Below are 20,329 nucleotides of genomic sequence, written 5' to 3'. Positions count from 1 at the left end.
GAAAAACTGTTACGCCGTCCCATAAGAAAGAATGAACTGTGGGGAACATTCTATATTTTTACCTTCACTCAACGTATTTGGTCTCACATTTTCACTGGTACTTGCGCCTTTGTATTCCCTTAGCCTCATCAGAATGTCTTTATACTCCACGGACTCATGGTAGGATATTGAGGTCTATAGTAAAAAAATAACTTCCTACCTACGTTATTCAAAAAATGCTCACGTCTAAGTTTCTTCTTCGAAACTAACCGTTGCAGATGTAGTGCAGCAGACATAGACGTAGACGTTATTCATCGAGGCGCATCATTAAAAACGCAAGTAAAAGCATAACCAGAAGCGTCTGGGGGTCACTAAATATGTTTTTTTTTTTAAATACTGTGCTATACACCTTGGACTGAAAACCTTGGATGACAGTCTCACCACGCACAATGAACAACACTTACAACGAGAGTCTTTAATTAAGCAAATCTTGTAGCGTAAGAAGCTACTCCCTGCAAAGTGAGCATTTTACAATAAAATTTAGTAATATGATTAGCAAATTCAGAGCTTTCCAGGATTCATCGTTTACCATTCTGACTAGTAATACTTTACAATTATTTCCAGTACCTTTTTCTTTCTTTTCACTATTTCGTATTATTTACCTAGTCCTTCCACTTTCATATGTGATATTATTGTTAGTGTATCTAAATACCCTCAAGACTTTCCATGGCCACTTAACTAAGAGTAATACATTTTATTTCTGTGACAGGTTACAGAACTTTCAACACCTTCTTAGTGTACCCCCATTTACTCGTTATAATCGGTGTGTCACTATCATAAGTATGTTCCGTGTAGACAGAACTATATTTGAGCTGCAGCGTTAGTTGTCCCTTTAAAATCACGTTGGTTGTGTCCTAAATACCAGAGTATCTGTTGACTTCCATCTTACTGTACTTGTTCTATTTCGCTGCTAGAATAACATAATTTTAGCAATACAGTACAAACTTCAAGAATAACTGCAGGCACTCGGCTGCCGTAACTATTTATGCGAACACAAATGTCAAAATAGCGAGAAGACTACTTTCCTAACAAATGCGTATCCCCTTGCAGTGCGCCAGCGTAGCTGAGTCTGCTACCTTGACTCTCAATTAGGAGCTGTTTTGACTTTGTAATGTTACTGCATCCGATAACACAAATGAAGTCTGTTTGCGGGCCAGGCTGTTGTATGTAGGAAAATGGTACAACTAGTCAGTTCCGGGGCTCAATGAGAGCCAACGCTATAAAATGTCTTGCTGTTGATCCTCTACGCAATTAAATATAGCAGAATTGTCACACACAAGCAAAGGTATGGTATTAATGTTATTTTTCTTTTAAACTATTGGGTTTTGTTCAGGGTCAAATATCTAAAGCTGATTTTCTGAAATGGAATCTAACACAGCGGCCATGCTCTTCGGTCAGAATGAAAAACAACATTTCAGGTCGCGATTCATTTACTGGATTATTCGTAGTGTCCCTTTTCTAAGACCAATTTCACCTGCAAAACTATTCTCCACCGGATTCTTGACTTGTTCTTCCATCTAGGATAACCGTACAATAGGATAAGTGGTGAAATCGGAAATGTTCTATGATGGATTTCGAAGATTGTGATTAATATGTTTAGGAAATTCGATAATGTAGAAAATTGTCAAGGTAAGAACTGCATTGTGTGTTACTAAACGGCTTATCATAGAGGCATCACAGAACATATTACTTCCCTTTGCGATTGCTTTTTGATTACAAATTGAGAAGAGAGTGTAAGGTGTTGGGTAATCCAAGGTTGAATGTCCACAAGTTGATTGTCCGTTAACTCATCAATTTGAAGAAATGCCCTGCCTGTTACTTACACGTTTATTCCTCAAAAAAAAACTTGCAGCACAAGTCAGCATTGGTTATATGTGACAAAGCGTTAAGGTACAAACAAAAATTACCCAGTAGACGGTGCGAAATCCACACTAAGCGGTGCATGATGAAACAATTCGTCTGTAAGAAAGCAATCCGTTCTCAATGAAATTTACATATGCTACCTGACTACAGAACAAATGACTATGCTTAAAATGTTGACCCTGAATGTTACTAATCTTTATCTTTAGTCTTGCAAACAATCACCGTATAAGAACTGTTAGTGCATCTACACAGCAAATGAAAATATATTAACGTATATGACTGTCTGATAAAACTGCTTGAAAATTCTCAAGATAGCACTTTACTGAAATATTTTACTGGTATTAAGCCTCTGAACTGATACTGATATTATTTACACAAAAACGCTCTGACAATCACTGTGCCTTACAGCAGACACGAACTTTGATGATAATTAAGTTTGGTGTCCGACTGTGCACACGAAACGCTCGTCTGCTCAGCAACTTGTTGCTGTTAGGTATAATGCTGTGATCGTCGAAAAACAACTTTCATTTACCGTATTTGCGATGTGAAATGCAAGACAGTATCTCACCAATTTTCATAAAATGCTTCTTAGTACATAACTCACTATGTGCAATGCGAGTGTGCAAACAGTGCAACAAAAGTAAAAATGAAAAAGAGGACTAATCTTGACGACAAGTAAATGAGGAAAAAGACTCAAAATTTAACTATGATTCATTATGACATGACAACAACACACATTTTCATAAAGTTCACACACCTACACAAGATAGCGCAAATATTTCTTAATAACCCTCCTCTGTACAGTTACACTATGTGATCAAAAGTATCCAGACACCCCCAAAAACATACGTTTTTCATATTAGGTGCATTGTGCTGCCACCTATTGCCAAGTACTCCCTATCAGTGACCTCAGTACTCATTACACATCGTGAGAGAGCAGAATGGGGCGCTCCGCGGGACTCACGGACTTCGAACGTGGTCAGGTGCCTGGATGTCACTTGTGTCACATGTCTGTACGCGGAATTTCCACACTCATAAACATCTCTAGGTCCACTGTTTCCAATGTAATAGTGAACTGGAAATGTGACGGGACACGTACAGCACAAAAGTGTGCAGGGTGACCTCGTCTGTTGACTGACAGAGACCGCCGACAGTTGGAGAGGGACGTAATGTGTAACAGGCAAACATCTATCTAGACCGTCACACAGGAATTCCAACCTGCATCGGGATCCACTGCACGTACTGTGACAGTTACGCGGGAGGTGAGGAAACTTGGACGTCGTAGTCGAGTGGCTCCTCATAAGCCACACATCATGTCGGTAAACGCCAAACGACGCCTCACTTGATGTAAGGAGCGTAAACATTGGGCGACTGAAGAATGGAAAAACGTTGTGTGAAGTGAAGAATCACTGTACACAATGTGGCGATCCGATTACTGAGTGTGGGTATGGCGAATGTCCAGTGAACGTCATCTGCCAATGTGTGTAGTACCAACATTAAAACTGGAGGCGGTGGTGATATGGTGTGGTCGTGTTTTTAATGGAGGGGGCTTACCCCCCTCGTTCTTTTGCGTGGCACTATCACAGCACAGGTCTACACTGATGTTTTAAGCACATTTTTGCTTCCCGCTGTTAAAAAGCAATTCGGGCATGGCAGTTGCAGCTTTTAGCACTATCGAGCACCTGTTCATAATGCACGGCCTGTGGCGAAGTGGTTACACGACAATAACATCCCTGTAATGGACTGGCCTGCACAGAGTCTTGACCTGAATCCTATAGAACACCTTAGCGATGTTTTGGAACGCCGATTCGTGTGAGGCCTGACCGATCGACATCGATACCACTCCTCAGTGCAGCACTCCGTGATGAATGGTCTGCCGTTCCCCAAGACACCTTCCAGGACCTGAGTGAACGTATGCCTGCGAGAGTGAAAGCTGTCATCAAGGCTAAGGGTGGGCCAACACTATATTGTATTCTAGTATGGAGGGCGCAATGAAAAAAAAAAATTCAAATGGCTCTAAGCACTATGGGACTTAACATCTGAGGTCATCAGTCCCCTACACTTAGAACTACTTAAACCTAACTAACCTTAGGACATCACACACATCAATGCCCAAGGTAGGATTCGAATCTGCGACCGTAACAGCAGCGCGGTTCCGGACTGAAGTGCCTAGAACCGCTTAGCCACCGTGGCCAGCTGGTCGCCTTGAACTTGTAAGTCATTTTCAGCCAGGTGACCGGATACTTTTGATCACATGTGTACCTTCCTTACACTTGTTCAACGATAAGACAAGACCATACGTTGCATTATAAAATTTCTATTGGGAACTTCAACCATAAGCAACGTTCTAACAATTGGAATACAAAATAATTAGATTAGGTACCTTAAAAGTTGGCTTTCACCATTCTTCTATTTATATAATCTCCTTTGCTCAAATTACTAAACAATCCTTTTTTAAATAATACTGTCTTATCTACACGATAGGCCAGCTTCCATCCTTTTCGGACCAAGTTCATTGCCAAACTGACCAACATATACTGTTACTCACTTCAAAATGAAATAACCTTCCTAACCAACATCTCTGGCCTCTTGCAAGGAATATAATACGTATTACAGAGGTTGAGCACATTTATGATATTCGCAACTTCACTCACATTCTTGGGCAACACTACCCGAAAATTTTCATGGGAAATGGGGTATTCCCCTTTCAGCCTTATCAGCAACCACGAACGACATTAACGTGTATACTAATGATCAGATATGCTTTAACGTTCGCTATCCTTTCATGTCTGAGACCAAAACTTGTCATTCTGACCAAGGGTATGCAAAGGCGAATGCAGGGACTGGAAATCATCTTTCAAATGATCCTAATTGTAATTTCCTCAGCCCTGTTACCAGCTCGCCTTGTATACGGTTGAAAATTACTTGACCCTACATGGACGTGGGTCATTACCAGAAAAGCGAAATATACCTAGAGAATGCAAAGTACAAAATAATAGTAGACGGTGAATGTCGGTGAAATTTGATATTTTTTGCAAATTTTAGGAAACAACTACTCCAGTGAATCTGATTACAGGCCGGAGACGTGTCTGAAGGCGTCTCAGATAGCAGTCGGATACCAACCCGACCAAGGCCCGCCATACGAACTCACAACCAAGAGTAATAGTCTGTAGTGGCATTACTTTTCCCAGCTGGACTCTTGTGGTTGTTATCCACGGCACCCTTACAGCACAACGATTCTTCGACGATATTCTACACCCCGTTTTGTTTCTCTTCGTTGCAAGCGATCCAAGGTTTATATTTAAGGAAAATAAAGTCCACCCGCACGTGGAGAGGGATTCCCCTGCTCGTTTTTGTGCTTCCCAAACCCTAACTCGGGCAGCAAGATCACCGGATCTCTCCCCAACTGAGAACGTATGGTGCATTATGGGCAGGGTCCTCCAAACAGCTCGGGGTTTTGATGATCTCAAGCGCCACTTGGTCAGAATTTGGCACAATATTCGCAGGAGGACATCCGACGACTGTCTATCAATGTCAATCCCAAGAACTGCTTGCATAAGGGCCAGAGAAGGACCAACACGTTGTAGACTTGCTCAGTTTGTGAAGGTCTTTGTCTTGAGTAAATCATCCAGTTTTTTTCTGAAATAGTAATCATTTGTTCGACTGTAGATGCACATCAAAGCTACCGATTTTCGTGGAATTTGGCATTAGTGTCGTTTACCAGTTGACTCTCGCAGTTACTCATGTTATGAAGTCACGGATCGCAACAAAGGTAAAAATATTCTTTACCAAATCACACGTTAGTGAACTGAGTATAATTCAGGTAATTAAGATACGAATGAGAAATGAGTATATTTACTTTGACCTTGATTTTAATAACCCAGTAACTTATTTGACGTAACATTACCTAAAAACATTCGTTCCTAAGCGTGGTACACCCCTCTAATAATTATGCATATTATATGAATGGGTGGTGTCTGTTCTTGCAGATGTGGCCGAAAGAGCAGACACCACGCGGGATCCACTGCTCTGACAAATATTGTGTAAATTGAAGGGAAGGGGGCAGAAAGGAAAGGAACTAATTATATCAGCTGTATCGGGATTTTGTGAGGAACTAGCGGCGACGAATGAAAATGTATGCTGGGCTGGGACTCGAACTTGGGATCCCCTGCTTACAAGGCATTTACGTTAACCACTTCACCATCCAGACACAACGTTTATGGTATATGCGCGGACGATCTTGACTTGCTCCGAGACCAACCCACCTTCCCAACTAGCGCCACCTGTCTTCAGTCCCAGTCTATGTCCACCAAGCTCGTTGATTTTAGATTCCCAATGCAGGTGGAATATTAATATGCATCCGCACTGGAGGTCCTGAATTCATTGCCGAGCGAGGCGAATCAATTATATGAAAGCGTGGTGTCTGTTCTTTCAGTCCGAAAGTGTTGGATGCACATTCGAACTCCAGTGTGAATCCAAAGTCAACGAGCTTGGAGGACTTGGGCGACTACTGCGGACAGGAATGTCATTTGACCGGTGAGCGTGCCGAGATAGTCCGCACATTTGCGATATATACTGTGTCCAAGTGCGCGGCGGTTAAGCAATTGCCTAGTAAGCAGGAGCTCTGAGGTTCGAGTCTGAGGCCGGCATACATTTTCACTCGTCGCCGTGGATCTCACACAAAATCCTGATGCAGCTGACATTATTTCCTTCCCTTTCCTTTTTCTCCCCCCCCCCCCTTCAATTCACAATTATCTGCAAACTAGTCATATAATGAGTAATTCATTAGAGCAGTCAGAATCGTGACCTGATCGTACCAACGCCGACGCCAGAAAGTATGAAGACAGATGCTCAAAATTCAGACATCGTGATAGCAAATCGTAGAAGAAATTGAGTCAACGATGTAGTATAAAAATTATAGTAGCTTCTGTGCTGCAAAGATCAGTTACCAAATAAAATGCATTAATTACGCAGGCGAAATAGTGAGTTATGCTTTGCACATTACACTGATCAGCGAGTCCGTTTGAAGCGCATTAGCGTGAAGCAACATATTCACGGTCGTTATCTGATTCGTATAAATCGTCCCACAGAAGTATTTTCCTGGCATGAACATCGCATGTTTTACTACTACTCGAAGCCATGTTGTTTTCGCTTACCAGTGTTCACTTGCACACATCTTGAGAAAACTGTTATTATCGAGAATCTGAAATTTCAGATAAAGCTGCCACTGTTTGTAGTGGAACTATCAACTAATATCAATAAAGCACACAGCTTACCGTGTTGTAGATTTGTAGATGCAATAACTCTGTTCCTCATCAACTGTTACTCATTATTGTTTACAGCCTATGTCGTCAAATAAACTGAATTTCTATCTGTAATCATTTAAAGAACGAACTCTTAAGTCCAAAGAAAATAAATTAAATGAAAAATAATCAGGACTCCTTATCATATATAAGTAAGCGACGTTTCTTTGTCCCCGCCTTTTTCTAATGCTCGAGGTCGGCTTGGCTAATCAACAGCGTCATCTGTGCTGCTTCGCTAAGGATTAGCTTCTTTATATGACTTGAGGTATTCGTCAACCATCTGGTTTGAGATTTTCCCCTCCCTCTCCATCTTTTAGCCATGGAAAGGCACGATGATCAGGAATGATACTTTCATTCAAAGATATAATTACACTGAAGTTTCAGCTATTTATACAGTCCCCTGGACCTTACAAGATGCGGGACATGATGGTGATCATTGCAGACGGCAATGCATGCTCTGTCTCGTGGTCGTGCGGTAGCGTTCTCGCTTCCCACGCCCGGGTTCCCGGGTTCGATTCCCGGCGGGGTCAGGGATTTTCTCTGCCTCGTGATGGCTGGGTGTTGTGTGCTGTCCTTAGGTTAGTTAGGTTTCAGTAGTTCTAAGTTCTAGGGGACTGATGACCATAGATGTTAAGTCCCATAGTGCTCAGAGCCATTTGAACCATTTGAATGCATGCTCTGAAACATGTTCCCATGCCGGCCACAAGAATGATGATGATGATGATGATGATGATGATGATGATGATGATGATGATGATGATGGTGATTGGTTTGGTTTGTGGGGCGCTCAACTGCGCGGTTATCAGCGCCCGTACAAATTACCAACCTTTGCTCAGCCAAATCTCGCCACTCTCATGGATGATGATGAAATGATGAGGACAACACAAACACCCAGTCATCTCGAGGCAGGTGAAAATCCCTGACCCCTCCGGGAGCCGAACCCGGGACCCCGTGCACGGAAAGCGAGAACGCGACCGCGAGACCATGAGCTGCGGACGCCACAAGAATGGTAACGAATTCTCGCCGCAGGGCGTTCCATGGCTCCACCACAGCTATTAACAAACGCTGGATCGTCGTTGGCGCATGTGAATGTGCAGTACGTCTCACCTAAAACGTCCTAGGTACACTACTCATTCTCTTACAGAAATTAAATTTGTATATACATGAATGTTCCTTTTTTCGATGTTCCTGAATTAAAAAAAAAAAAAAAAGATTTTGAACTACACTCGGTGCTAGGTGTGTCCCGATGTGGAAGTCATCCTTCTCGTAGTCGCGTACACAAATACAAGTGCCCGATTACTTCAGGCTAGTCCGCTGAACTAGCATCTCCTTGTTACGCCCGTTCCATCGATCTGGAACCTTAATTACTAAACAGTGAAATGAATAGGCGTAGAATTGAAATTGAGTCTGACTAGTAATATAGCGATGAAGAGATTTAGTGGTCTTTCAGAATATAAGAATACTCAAATAATTCGAAGGCAACACTGGCGTAATTCTTCATTCGCCTCATTTCCACACTTGACCCTATAAAGTACTTCAGAAACCAATATCTCTCCAGACAGAACTCTTTTCAAACTTACCTCCATCAAAATCGAGAGCAATCTGAGAGCAATATATCGATAGGTAATCATAGACAAAAGGCAGAAAACAAATACCGCAATGGACGTCTAAAATAGAGCAGTTCCAACCTTAATAACGTGTCTGATCAGCAGCTAGCCTTACATTATTACTTATAGGGTAACAATTACTGAATTATATCAAATACTCGTATATTCGTCATAACGTCTGAACGGTTTGCGTTAGGACGTTCAAACTGCACGGTTGGCTGCTGGGCATGATGAGAAGTGGCATGCGCATTGTTGTTTGTTTTAGGGACGAAACCCACTTTCATTTGGATGAGTTCGTCAATAAGCAAAATTGGCGCATTTGGGTTACTGAGAAACCGCATTTTGCGATCGAGAAGTCTCTTCATCCTCAACGCGTCACTGTCTGGTGTGCAATGTCCAGCCGCGGAATAATCGGTGCGATATTCCTTCATGGCACGGTGACTACCGAATGGTACGTGAAGGTTCTGGAAAATGATTTCATCCGCATTATCGAAAGTGACCCTGATTTCGACAAAGTGCCGTTCATGCAAGACGGTGCGCGATCCCATTGAAGCAGTAGAGTAATAGTTGAAAACAATCTTGGTTGCAATTTTAGTTTTTTATTAATCAACTACGCGTTTCACCATCTTAATTTGGTGTTTCTTAGGACGATCCATTAGACAGTGTAGCTAAAGGGCATCGCCCAGTATATCAGGCCAACATCACCTTCGTTAACCTCAGTAAATATTTTCTAGATGGACGTATTTAGTGAGGTTGACGAAGGCTATGTTAGCCTAATGTACTCGACGATGCCTCTTAGCTAAACTCTCTAAAGAATCGTCCTAAGAAATACCCAATTAAGATCAGCATCAAAATGCCTATATAAGCTGAAACGCGTAGTTCATAAATAAAAAACCTAAAATTGCAACCAAGACTATTTTCAACTAATTCTATTACACACTGGTTTGCTGATTCATGCCACAGATGGAATGGAAGAATTTCTAAAACGTAGAGTGTTTGATGTCCTGGTGGAGCCCGTTGGGGACGGGATTCTGGCTCTGGGGTACCCAGAGGCTACTGGCATGGGCCACGATTGGCCGCCATATTCTCCGGATCTGAACACATGCGACTCTCCTTTTTGCTATTCGTCTGTGCCACATGATCGCCAATGATGGCAGGCATATCGAACATGTCATAACCTAAAGCCGAATATCTGTAGTGACGTTTACATGTTGAATAAAGTGTGTGCACGCGATAGTTTGTAACTAATTTAAGTTTCTTCATACAGTTCAGTAATTGTCACCCTGCATCTATGAATGTTCGTTTTATATGAATGTGTGCGATATTAGGGTTTGGTCACAAAAGGGAATAATTTACCCCAACGCGTGAAACATGGTCTGTGGAATTTAAGTCTGGGGAACGACCAGATCAGTCCATTCGGCGGTTATCCTCTCGTCCCTCCACTGCGCAGTTCGATGTGATCGAGCCTTGTCATCCATAAAAATAATACTAGTGCCGAATACACTCCTGAAAAAACTTGCATGGTGTCAGAGTACAATACATCGACGCTGACCAGTGAGTGTTGACAATGTTCCTTTGTGCATTACTTGTTTCTGTCTCTCGCCAAATGAGGGCATATCCAGCACTGCCGTACATTGTTTGGGCGGTTCAGGTGTTACGGTGTGGGGAGGGATAATGCTACATGGGCGTACTGACTCAGATCTGTTAACACTACACACTCCTTACCAACCTTGTGGCCAGTGAGGGAGCACGTTGCAAAACATGAATTGCCGTCGATGGTGATTACATAACCTGTTAAGAACCATGTCCTGATGTTTATAACGTCCAGGGGACACCACGAATTGTAGTGACTTCAGTGTAATTATTGCCTTCGCTTAAAGGTGTCATTTCTGTTGTCTTGTTGAGTATTTCTTTCAGCTGTCTTCTCGATTCTACTGTAGCATATCTTTGTAGGTATAGTCCATCTATCTGTGTTGTTTAGAAGTGACACATTGTGAAAAACTATTGCGCACTGGTGTATTGAAATACAAATGGGGATAAAAAAACGTGAAATCGTTGTCATAATATGTTATTACATAAATTAAAATAGAAAGACCAGGCAAAAAAACTGTGAAAATAAAAGTAAAAAGTAATCAAATTCACAAAAAATCACAATGAAAACAATAGTTAATATAAACAAACAAAGAAGATATACTCTACACTTAATAAAACACTCAGTAAATGTTTATATTTTGAAGAAAATCTTAACAGCAGCATAATGAGAAGTAGAAATAGATAATATAACTATAGAAGACACTCGGCATCAACTATATAGTAATAAAAGTTTCTTTCACTTTGGGTGAGATTCTACGAATGCGTGGCAGCCAGTCTGAGCTCGCTTTTGTGTCCATAAAGGCCTCCGCCGTCCCTCTCGTCAGGAATTCGCGGCAGTTTTATCCACCGCTACCCATTGTCGCAGTATTGCAAACCAGCAACGAAAAATTGCCAACGAAAAGACGCTGTGCTGTGCGCCCAGTAGCGGCGCCAGCTGACAAAGTGCTTAACGCCTGGCCACGCTCGTGCCCACCGGCAGATAAGCGACCATTGTTTGCTCACCCCCGGGACAGCCTGCAGGCGCCGCCGCGTCTTTTGTCTGCCACGGACAGCCGCAGTCTTTATGTTTTTCATTGGTCAGCTCCGTTATTTCTGTACCTGCTAGTACTAGTAGCTTCACTGTTACAAGTATACGTAAGCCTGCATTTTTAAAATTTATGTCAAACGGTTTTTCAAAGACAGGTTTTATACAGTCAGTTTGCAATGCTGGTTCCGAAAACTATCTTAGTTTTCATGCATTACAGCAAGATTTTCCACGAAATAAGGTAGTCTATAATATTTTAAAGATTTAAGTTGTGTGTTGAGTTGTTTGGGGGAAGAGACCAAACAAGGAGGTCATCGTCATCGGTCTCATCGGTTTAGGGAAGGACGGAGAAGGAAGTCGGCCGTGTCCTTTCAAAGGAACCATCCCGGCATTTTCCTGGAGCGATTTAGGGAAAACACGGAAAACCAAAATCAGGATGGCCGAACGCGTGATTGAACCGTCGTCCTCCCGAATGCATATGTGTGCGTGTTTATGTGTGTGCACGTGTGTGTGTATGTATGTATGTGTGTGTGTGTGTGTGTGTGTGTGTGTGTGTGTGTGTGTGTGTAGCGTGATTCCATAACGTTGTTACATACATACATTTTAGGATGATGGAGAAGGATAAATTATCACCCTGATGTAAAGGTCCATGTACTTGAAACGAACGAGTCGGAAGTTATAATCGAAAACCGTTCGGATACCTTTATCAGTGGAATACAGGTATTGGTACTGTTGTTTGGTAGTGTCGACCAAAACAAGGGCAAATGTATTTTTTTATTTTATTTCATTACCTACATTGGACCATTTTAGTCAGTATAATGAATTACGTTCTTCTGTTTTCCATTGGCCGAATACTTTTCCATTCTTTCAGATCGTGCCCTTCTCTCCTCATCCGCAATCATCCTTCTCACTCTCTGTTTGCTAATTTTTATTGGTAGTGTGATACGTTTGTCCTGAAGTATCTCGAGCGCTTCTGTCTTGGCCGCGCGGAATTAGCCGAGCGGCTAGGGCGCTGCAGTCATGGACTGTGCGGCTGGTCCCGGCGGGTCAAATGTCTCTGAGCGCTATGGGACTTAACATCTGAGGTCATCAGTCCCCTACTTAAAACTAACTAGCCTAAGGACATCACACACATCCATGCCCAAGGCAGGATTCGAACCTGCAACCGCAGTTCCGCACTGAAGATCCTAGAACCGCTCGGTCACAGCGGCCGGCTTCCCTAAGTCGGCAACTCGTGGTGTAGTGGTTAGCGTTGCTGCCCCTGGATCACGGATTCCGGGTTCGACTCGCACCTGGGTGGGGAGTTTCCTCCGCCGAGGGACTGAGTGTTTGTGTTGTCCTGATTATTGGGATTTGTACAGGCGCTGATAACCAGAACATTGAACGCCCCACAAACCAAAATCATCATCATCACTTGCCTAGATTTAAGTGCCGCCAGAAATCACTCGTAAGTTCTAAAGTACTACCATCAGTCCAGTTAGCATAGTTTCAAAAGGAAAAAAAAAGAATTTGGTACAATGCATGAGCAGCTGTTCATAAGCCACGCATTTCTGTAGTCACTGCTAAGTGACGCTTCAGGTGGTGAAAAGAGTGACCCCACTGGACAGTAAGTAGATAACTAGAAAAGAGTAATTTGGAGTGATGAAATGCGCTGTACTTTAGGTTTGGAGAATGCCTGTAGAGCATTAACTGCCCTCATGTGCAGTGCCAAAGTGAAGTACGTACGAGGTGATCTTTCGGTGTCGGGGGGTTCTTCTTAGTTAGAGTGTGGTCCCCTTATTCTGTTTAAGAAAACGCTAATTTGGATAGATATGAAGACATTTTACGTTCTTGTGTACTGTGAGCAGTAGAGGTATAGTTGGGAGACCATGACTGCGTCAGCATGACAAAGCTCCCTGTTATAAAGCAGCTTCTGTGAGGCAATGTTCTGAAAGAATTACATTCGAAAACTCGACTGGTCTGCCTATAGTCCCGATCTGAACCGAAAACAACACTTTTTGGCTAAGTTAGAACCCGTGCGTCCAACATCAATACCTTCCCTGGTTTTGACTGTTGAGGATGAATTGGCTGCCATTCCTCCAAAAAAATTCAAACACTGCATTAGAATTATCTCCATCAGACTTCAAGACGCCAAAAAGAAAAACTGTTTCAAATCGCTCTGTGCACTACGGGACTTAACATCTGAGGTCATCAGCCCCCTAGAACTTAGAACTACTTAAACCTAACTAACCTAAGGGCATCACACACATCCATGCCCGAGGCAGGATTCGAACCTTGCGACCGTAGCGGTCGCGCGGTTCCAGACTCAAGCGCCTAGAACCGCATGGCCACTGCGGCCGGTACATTCAGTCCACAAAGAAGCATTACACGCTACTGAAGATTCGCCCAAAAAAAAAAAATACTAAATGTCTATAGTAAAAAACCACCAAACAACCTTTTATTTATCTAGAAGGTTCGCATACAGAAGATGATATTAATAATAACAATAATAATAATAATAATAATGTGGAAGCAACTAACACACGACAGTAAACATAAAAATTACGTTTCTACGTTTAAAATATCTCTTCAGATGCAATACAAGAAGCGCTGCTTGTTTTACATTTTCGTGAGTAAAATTTTATCCACTTGTAATTTATTTGAATCGAATTCTTCGTGTTAGATAGAGAGCAGAAATCTTGACTCTAAAGCAGCGTAAGAGGGCAAACAGGAGAGATTTTACCTCCATAGTATTTAGGGAATGTCTGCCATGATTACTTCTAAACAGAAACATTAGGGGACTTCGAAGAGCGTCATAGGACCAGCTAATGGTAAGCTGCACGGACAGAGTGGTGGCATTGGCTCGACGGCTGATCTCGCCATTACGCTGCGCCACGCGCGGGCAAGAGCGCGGGCCGCCATTCCGGAGGCCGTGTACGCGCCATTCCCCTTTCTTTTTATTCGCGCCCTGCCGTTCCGCCGTGCAAACATGTTTTTCCCGTGGCGCGCGCTGTACACGTACCTGCGCCCAGCGCCCTGCCCTCTGCCCCCGCGGGGAGTATCGCCAGCGATCTGCCGGCCCATTTCCCGCCACACCGGATAGCGACCGGTCGGCCGGCTTTTGTCCCCGGCCGATAAGCCCCTCCGACCTCCTCCATTCGCTTGCCGGCTATTTCCACGTGGCCCGTGTGTGTCGATGCGGCCTCCCGTTTCTGTTAACTCTGATACCGATGTAAGCTATCTCTGAGATCTTTGCAGATGGGTCGGCCGTTGACGAGTTTCATGAAGGTCACATACTATTAAACGGACCGAATGAGAGACGGGAAAATGGTGGAGGAGGTGGTAGGAGGAGACCATAGGTAGAAAGTAGAGTTGTAAAACTAATGTAGACTACAGCAGACAAACATAAGTGAGGTAGTGTTCCCTCATTTTCCTAGTAGCCTTCGTCAGTTGAAATCGTAACCGCGTTACCAGATCATTAGGCGTGTTGCGTACCTATCAGGCGTTACCGCATTCCGATTGCTCTGTTGGGGTATGCGATCAGTGTCTTACTACACTACTGGCCATTAAAATTGCTAAACCGAGAAGAAATGCAGATGATAAACAGGTATTCATTGGACAAATATATTATACTAGAACTGACATGTGATTACATTTTCACGCAATTTGAGTACAAAGATCCTGAGAAATCAGTACCCAGAACAACCACCTCTGGCCGTAATAACGGCCTTGATACGCCTGGGCATTGAGTCAAACAGAGCTTGGATGACGTGTACAGGTACAGCTGCCCATGCAGCTTCAACATAATACCGCAGTTCATCAAGAGTAGTGACTGGCGTATTGTGACGAGCCAGTTGCTCGGCCACCATTGACCAGACGTTTTCAACTGGTGAGAGATCTGGAGAATGTGCTGGCCAGGACAGCAGCCGAACATTTTCTGTATCCAGAAAGCCCTGTACAGGACCTGCAACATGCGGTCATGCATTATCCTACTGAAATGTAGGGTTTCGCAGGGATCGAGTGGAGGGTACAGCCACGGGTCGTAACACATCTGAAATATAACGTCCACTGTTCACAGTGCCGTCAATGCGAACAAGGGGTGACCGAGACGTGTAACGAATGGCACCCCATACCATTTCGCCAGGTGATATGCCAGTATGTCGGTGACAAATACACGCTACCAATGTGGGTTCACTGCGATGTCGCCAAACACGGATGCGAACATTATGATGCTGCAAACAGAACCTGGATTCATCCGAAAAAATGACGTTTTGCTATTCGTGAACCCAGGTTCGTCGTTGAGTACACCATCGCAGGCGCTCCTGTCTGTGATGCAGCGTCAAGGGTAACCGCAGCATGGTCTCCGAGCTGATAGTCCGTGCTACTGCAAACGTCGTCGAACTGTTCGCGCAGATGGTTGTTGTCTTGCAAACGTCCGCAGTTGTTGACTCAAGGATCGACCAACGCGATCAGAAATGCCGCGATACGATAAGCCGCAATCGCGATAGGCAACAGTCCGACGTTTATCAAAGTCGAAAACGCGATGGTACGCATTTCTCCTCCTTACACAAGGCATCACAACAACGTTTCACCAGGCAACGCCGGTCAGCTGCTGTTTGTGTATGAGAAATCCTCATGCCAGCACGTTGTAGGTGTCGCCAACCTTGTGTGAATGCTCTGAAAAGCTAGTCATTGCATACCACAGCATCTTCGTCCTGGCGGTTAAATTTCGCGTCTGTACCACGTTATCTTCGTGGTGTAGCAATTTTAATGGCCAGTAGTGTATATTCTCCGAGGAAACGGAAGTGGCGTATCACCTAGAGATTGAGTAATGATATACAGGATGATTCAAAAGTAGCTGTATACACTTTCTGGGTGTAATGTATGCATCAAAATAAGCGTAAAATGATAAATAACACCAAAAAATGTGTTGAATCCAAAATTGATTATTTTCGAGGGGGACATCTACTGGTGCTCCCCCTGGGGGTCGGGCGGGAAGCAACTTTAAAATTTCAATTTCAAATGAGAACCCGCATATGTTATTGCAGAATCAGATTCTACATAAAAACTACGTATATTTTGTCTTAAACATTTGTTTTGATTCTCGGTAGTTGGCGCTGAAATTCACGAAAATCCATGTTCTCATTTTTGGGTGGGAAACGGTTACGGATAAATAAAAAATGAGTTCACTCGTTAGTAAGTAGGATGTTTGGTTAGTTAGTTAGCTAGTCAGATGATTTGTTTGATAATTAAAAGTTGTATGGCCTCATTATCACGAAACAAACAAAACCTATCCGAATCTGCGGAAAAAATAATTTTTGGGTCAACATTTGTAAAACTCTAATTCCTCTCTCTCAAACCCCACTCTATGGGGAGACAGGGAGAGTTTTCGTTTTAGCGAATCAAAATTTACGAAGTAAATAAGTACTTTTTATTCATCCATAGCTCATTTTCCACGCACAAATGAGAACATTGATTTTCTTGAATTACAGCGCCAACTAACAAGAATCAAAACAAATGTTTAAGACAAAATGTAGAATTTGATTCTGCAGTTACAAAAATTCGGGGTTGCCATTTGAAATTGCAATTTTAAAGTTGCTTCCCGCCCCACCCCCAGGGGGCTCCGGTGGTAGGCTAATTTTAGCACCAACACATGTCCCCCTCGAAAATAATCAACTTTGTATTCTACACATTTTTTCGTGTGAAGCTTATTTTTAGAGTTATTCTGGTTTGTCATCTTAAAATTTACACCCTATACAATGCCCCCCACAAATGACATTATGCATCATAGCTCGGAAATAAAGGATTTTCAGACGAAACTTTCTTCAACATTTTATTCTTACTTTGATGCATATATATAACTCCCGCGAACTGTGTACAGTTAATTTAAAAACACTCTGCATAAAGTGCCACACAACGTGCTGAACATTTTGATCTATATACCTATCCGCCTGTCTGTTACTTAAAAATATAGGATTTTTAGCAGAATAGGAATTATCAATATTCAGTTCAGGCTTTATTCGAAAACTGCTGATTTGTTACGGGAAACAGAGGGATGCCGTAGCGGAAATTGAAAGATAAAAAAATTAAAAATACACATTGATCAAACAACACTAGCAAACGCAATTTCTTCAAAAGATATAAAATTTAAAAAAAAACGCAAAGAGAAAACATAAAAAAAATATCGATCCAATGCTTCGTCGAGGTCGTACTAAAAATGTTTCTGTTATTCAAAAACAACTTTGTTACTTATCAATAATAGAGGGAAATTCTTACCTTTGATGATGATGATGATGATGATGAACGTTCTATTGAGTACAAAATAACAACAGTAATTTTATGGATTTGTTTGTGTTTGTGCATGTAATCTATAATTGCATCAAAAATAACTGCTTTCGTTACATAAAAGTGCAGAAGTTACGTGCTCAGCTAATTTTTACTGCTTGTAAAATGCAATTTATAATTTGTAAGGATACAAAATATACAAAGGACTAACACTTAACAATGTGCTACTCTAATTACGCTCAAAACAAACAAACAATCAAAAAAGAAAGCGAAGTCGTTTGCTCCCAGTCTCTCATCCACAGTTTTGGTAGAGCACAACTCCAGTACAAACGAAGTAATACTCAAAAGTAAGGAACAGACCAGTGTCAACAAACATGGATCAAGGTGCAGTGTTACTGAAGAACTGTGAAGTGGGTATCTGCCGTATGATTCTGTTTTCCGTCCTTTCCTTTGTTGTGCCTAAAAAATTCTTTGCGTTTTGCGCCACCCGCCTACCTGAATGAATGTGTGACATAGATTAAAGGGGCGCAATGAAATGAAAGAAAAAGTCTTTGCTATTGATTCTTATCATATTTAGCCGCTTTGTCTCCCTCTACTTTCGGCTTTTAATCCCCTCCCTCTCCACCTTCCCCCCCCCCCCCACCCCCTCTCACACACTTCCTTCCATTATTAAACTGACGGTTCCTTGATGCCTCAAAATGTGTCGAATCAACCCATACCTTCTTTTAGTCAGTATGTGCCACAAATTTCTTTTTTCACCAGTTCCGTTAGGTACCTCCGCATTCGTGGCTCGGTGCCTCATTGTTTGGTGAAACGGTAGCTCACCATGTTCGTTCAGTCGACTGGGCAACTTGTCTAAATAAAAAAAATTAACTGTTACTTATCACTTCTTTTATCTCTGACAATATTTGTTGATGCGAAAAATGTCGAGTTGCGCTGTAGTTTGAATCCACGTTAAATTGCAGGTCCCAGTATAACTTTCTGAGTATGTGAGCTCAAAGGTCGGACGAAGGCAAAGGCATACGACCTCCTACAGAAATATGCCTAGTAGAGCACTGTGGTATTTAAAATAAACTTCAGATTGGTGACTGCTTCACTTTTTTGTGCTACTTCTTCATTAATTATTCAGCCTAACCATTCAGTGTTATTCTGTAACACTATATTACAAAAACATTTATTCTGTGCTTGTCTGAACTTCTCATTGTTCATGTTTCAGATTGGTACAAGGTCAAATACCTTCAGAAAAGAGTTTAAACTTACATTGAATGTTAACAAATTTCTCTTTTTCAGAAATGGCTTTTCCTGCTATTGCCAGTCTGCGTTTTATATCGTCTCCTCTTCGACCTTCATCAGTTGTTTTGCTGCCCAATTATCGAAACTCATTGACTAATTTTAGTGTCTAATTTTTTGATATTATTCTAGTAGCATCACCTGATCTAATTTTGACTTTGTTGATGTTCACCGTACATCCTCTTTTAGGGACACCATCCATTCCTTTCAACAGCTTTTACAAATCCTATGCTGTCTTTTATAGGATTACAATGTCATCAGCAAAACTCTAAGTTCTTATTTCTTCCTCCTGGGCTTTAATTCTCTTTCCAGTTTTCTTCTTGTGTTTGTTTACTGCTCGATTAGTGTACAGATCAGACAACAATGGGGAGAGGATACAGCCCTGTCTCACTCATTACTCACAATACCTGCAATTTAACGTTGTCTTATAAATGCCATCTGCCTTTTGTACAAGTTGCAAATAACCTTTCACTCCCTCTGTTTTATTTGTGCTGATTCAGGATTTCAAAGAGTGTATTCCAGTCATCATTTTCAACAGTTTTCTCTAAATCTACAAAGCCTATAAATGTAGTTTTGCCTTTCTCCGGTGTATCTTCTCAATAACTCATATCAAGTTTTAAAAAACCATGACTTTTTAGTCAAAACCTGATGCTGCGTATCATTCAAAACCATGTTGCCCCACTCAGTGAATTGCAACGTGCTCGGATCCTCCTTGCAAGCTGCCCACGAGATAACCGAGGCGTTGCTGCTGATATCTGCTCCAATTTTGAACGACGACGCTGCTGCCATTCGCCGTTCGATGATAGGCATGCTCCGTCGCTTCTACATCTTCAGATAACGCATGGATTGTGTGTCCAGATGTTGTTATTGTGTGTTCCGATTCAACATAATCGATGGTGATGGCGGTCCCTGGCATAACTCTCATAAGGAATGGATGAAGTGAGCATCAGACACCTGATATAAAACTCATGAAAGATAGAACTTTGGACATTTATGGGGAAAACGTTAAAGATTTCGTCAAAATTTATAATCGTAATACATTTACTTTCATAAAGGAAAGGTTGAAGGAAGGGGCTTGGCTGCCGCCAAACAGCTCCTGGTAAGGGCGAATTTAAGTGAATAGTAAATAAAATTTATGTACTTTACTACAATTGAATAGAAGAAAGTGACAGGCACTACACAATTTACAGATCGTGTTGGACTGTGTTTCGCAGGGAATTAAAATCACATTACTTACTGAACCACGGGTCGACAAAAATAGAAAACTAGCAATAGCAAATCAAAGAAAACAGATCAGATAAGGCTCAGAATAGTTCCACTACAACAAAAATGTATTAAAGCAGTCT

The 20,329-nt window shown here is 42.2% G+C and overlaps 1 long non-coding RNA gene across 1 annotated transcript in view; it reads left to right on the top strand.

The window, feature by feature from the left end:
• The window catches only part of LOC124789560, a 450,818-nt gene that overhangs the window by 5,573 nt on the left and 424,916 nt on the right, over positions 1-20,329 (top strand). The gene's annotated exons all lie outside the window — the stretch shown is intronic.

The sequence above is a fragment of the Schistocerca piceifrons genome, chromosome 3 (genome assembly GCF_021461385.2).
Source record: "Schistocerca piceifrons isolate TAMUIC-IGC-003096 chromosome 3, iqSchPice1.1, whole genome shotgun sequence".
In the NCBI taxonomy this organism is placed as follows: domain Eukaryota; kingdom Metazoa; phylum Arthropoda; class Insecta; order Orthoptera; family Acrididae; genus Schistocerca; species Schistocerca piceifrons.
This window is presented reverse-complemented; position numbering and strand designations above follow the sequence as displayed.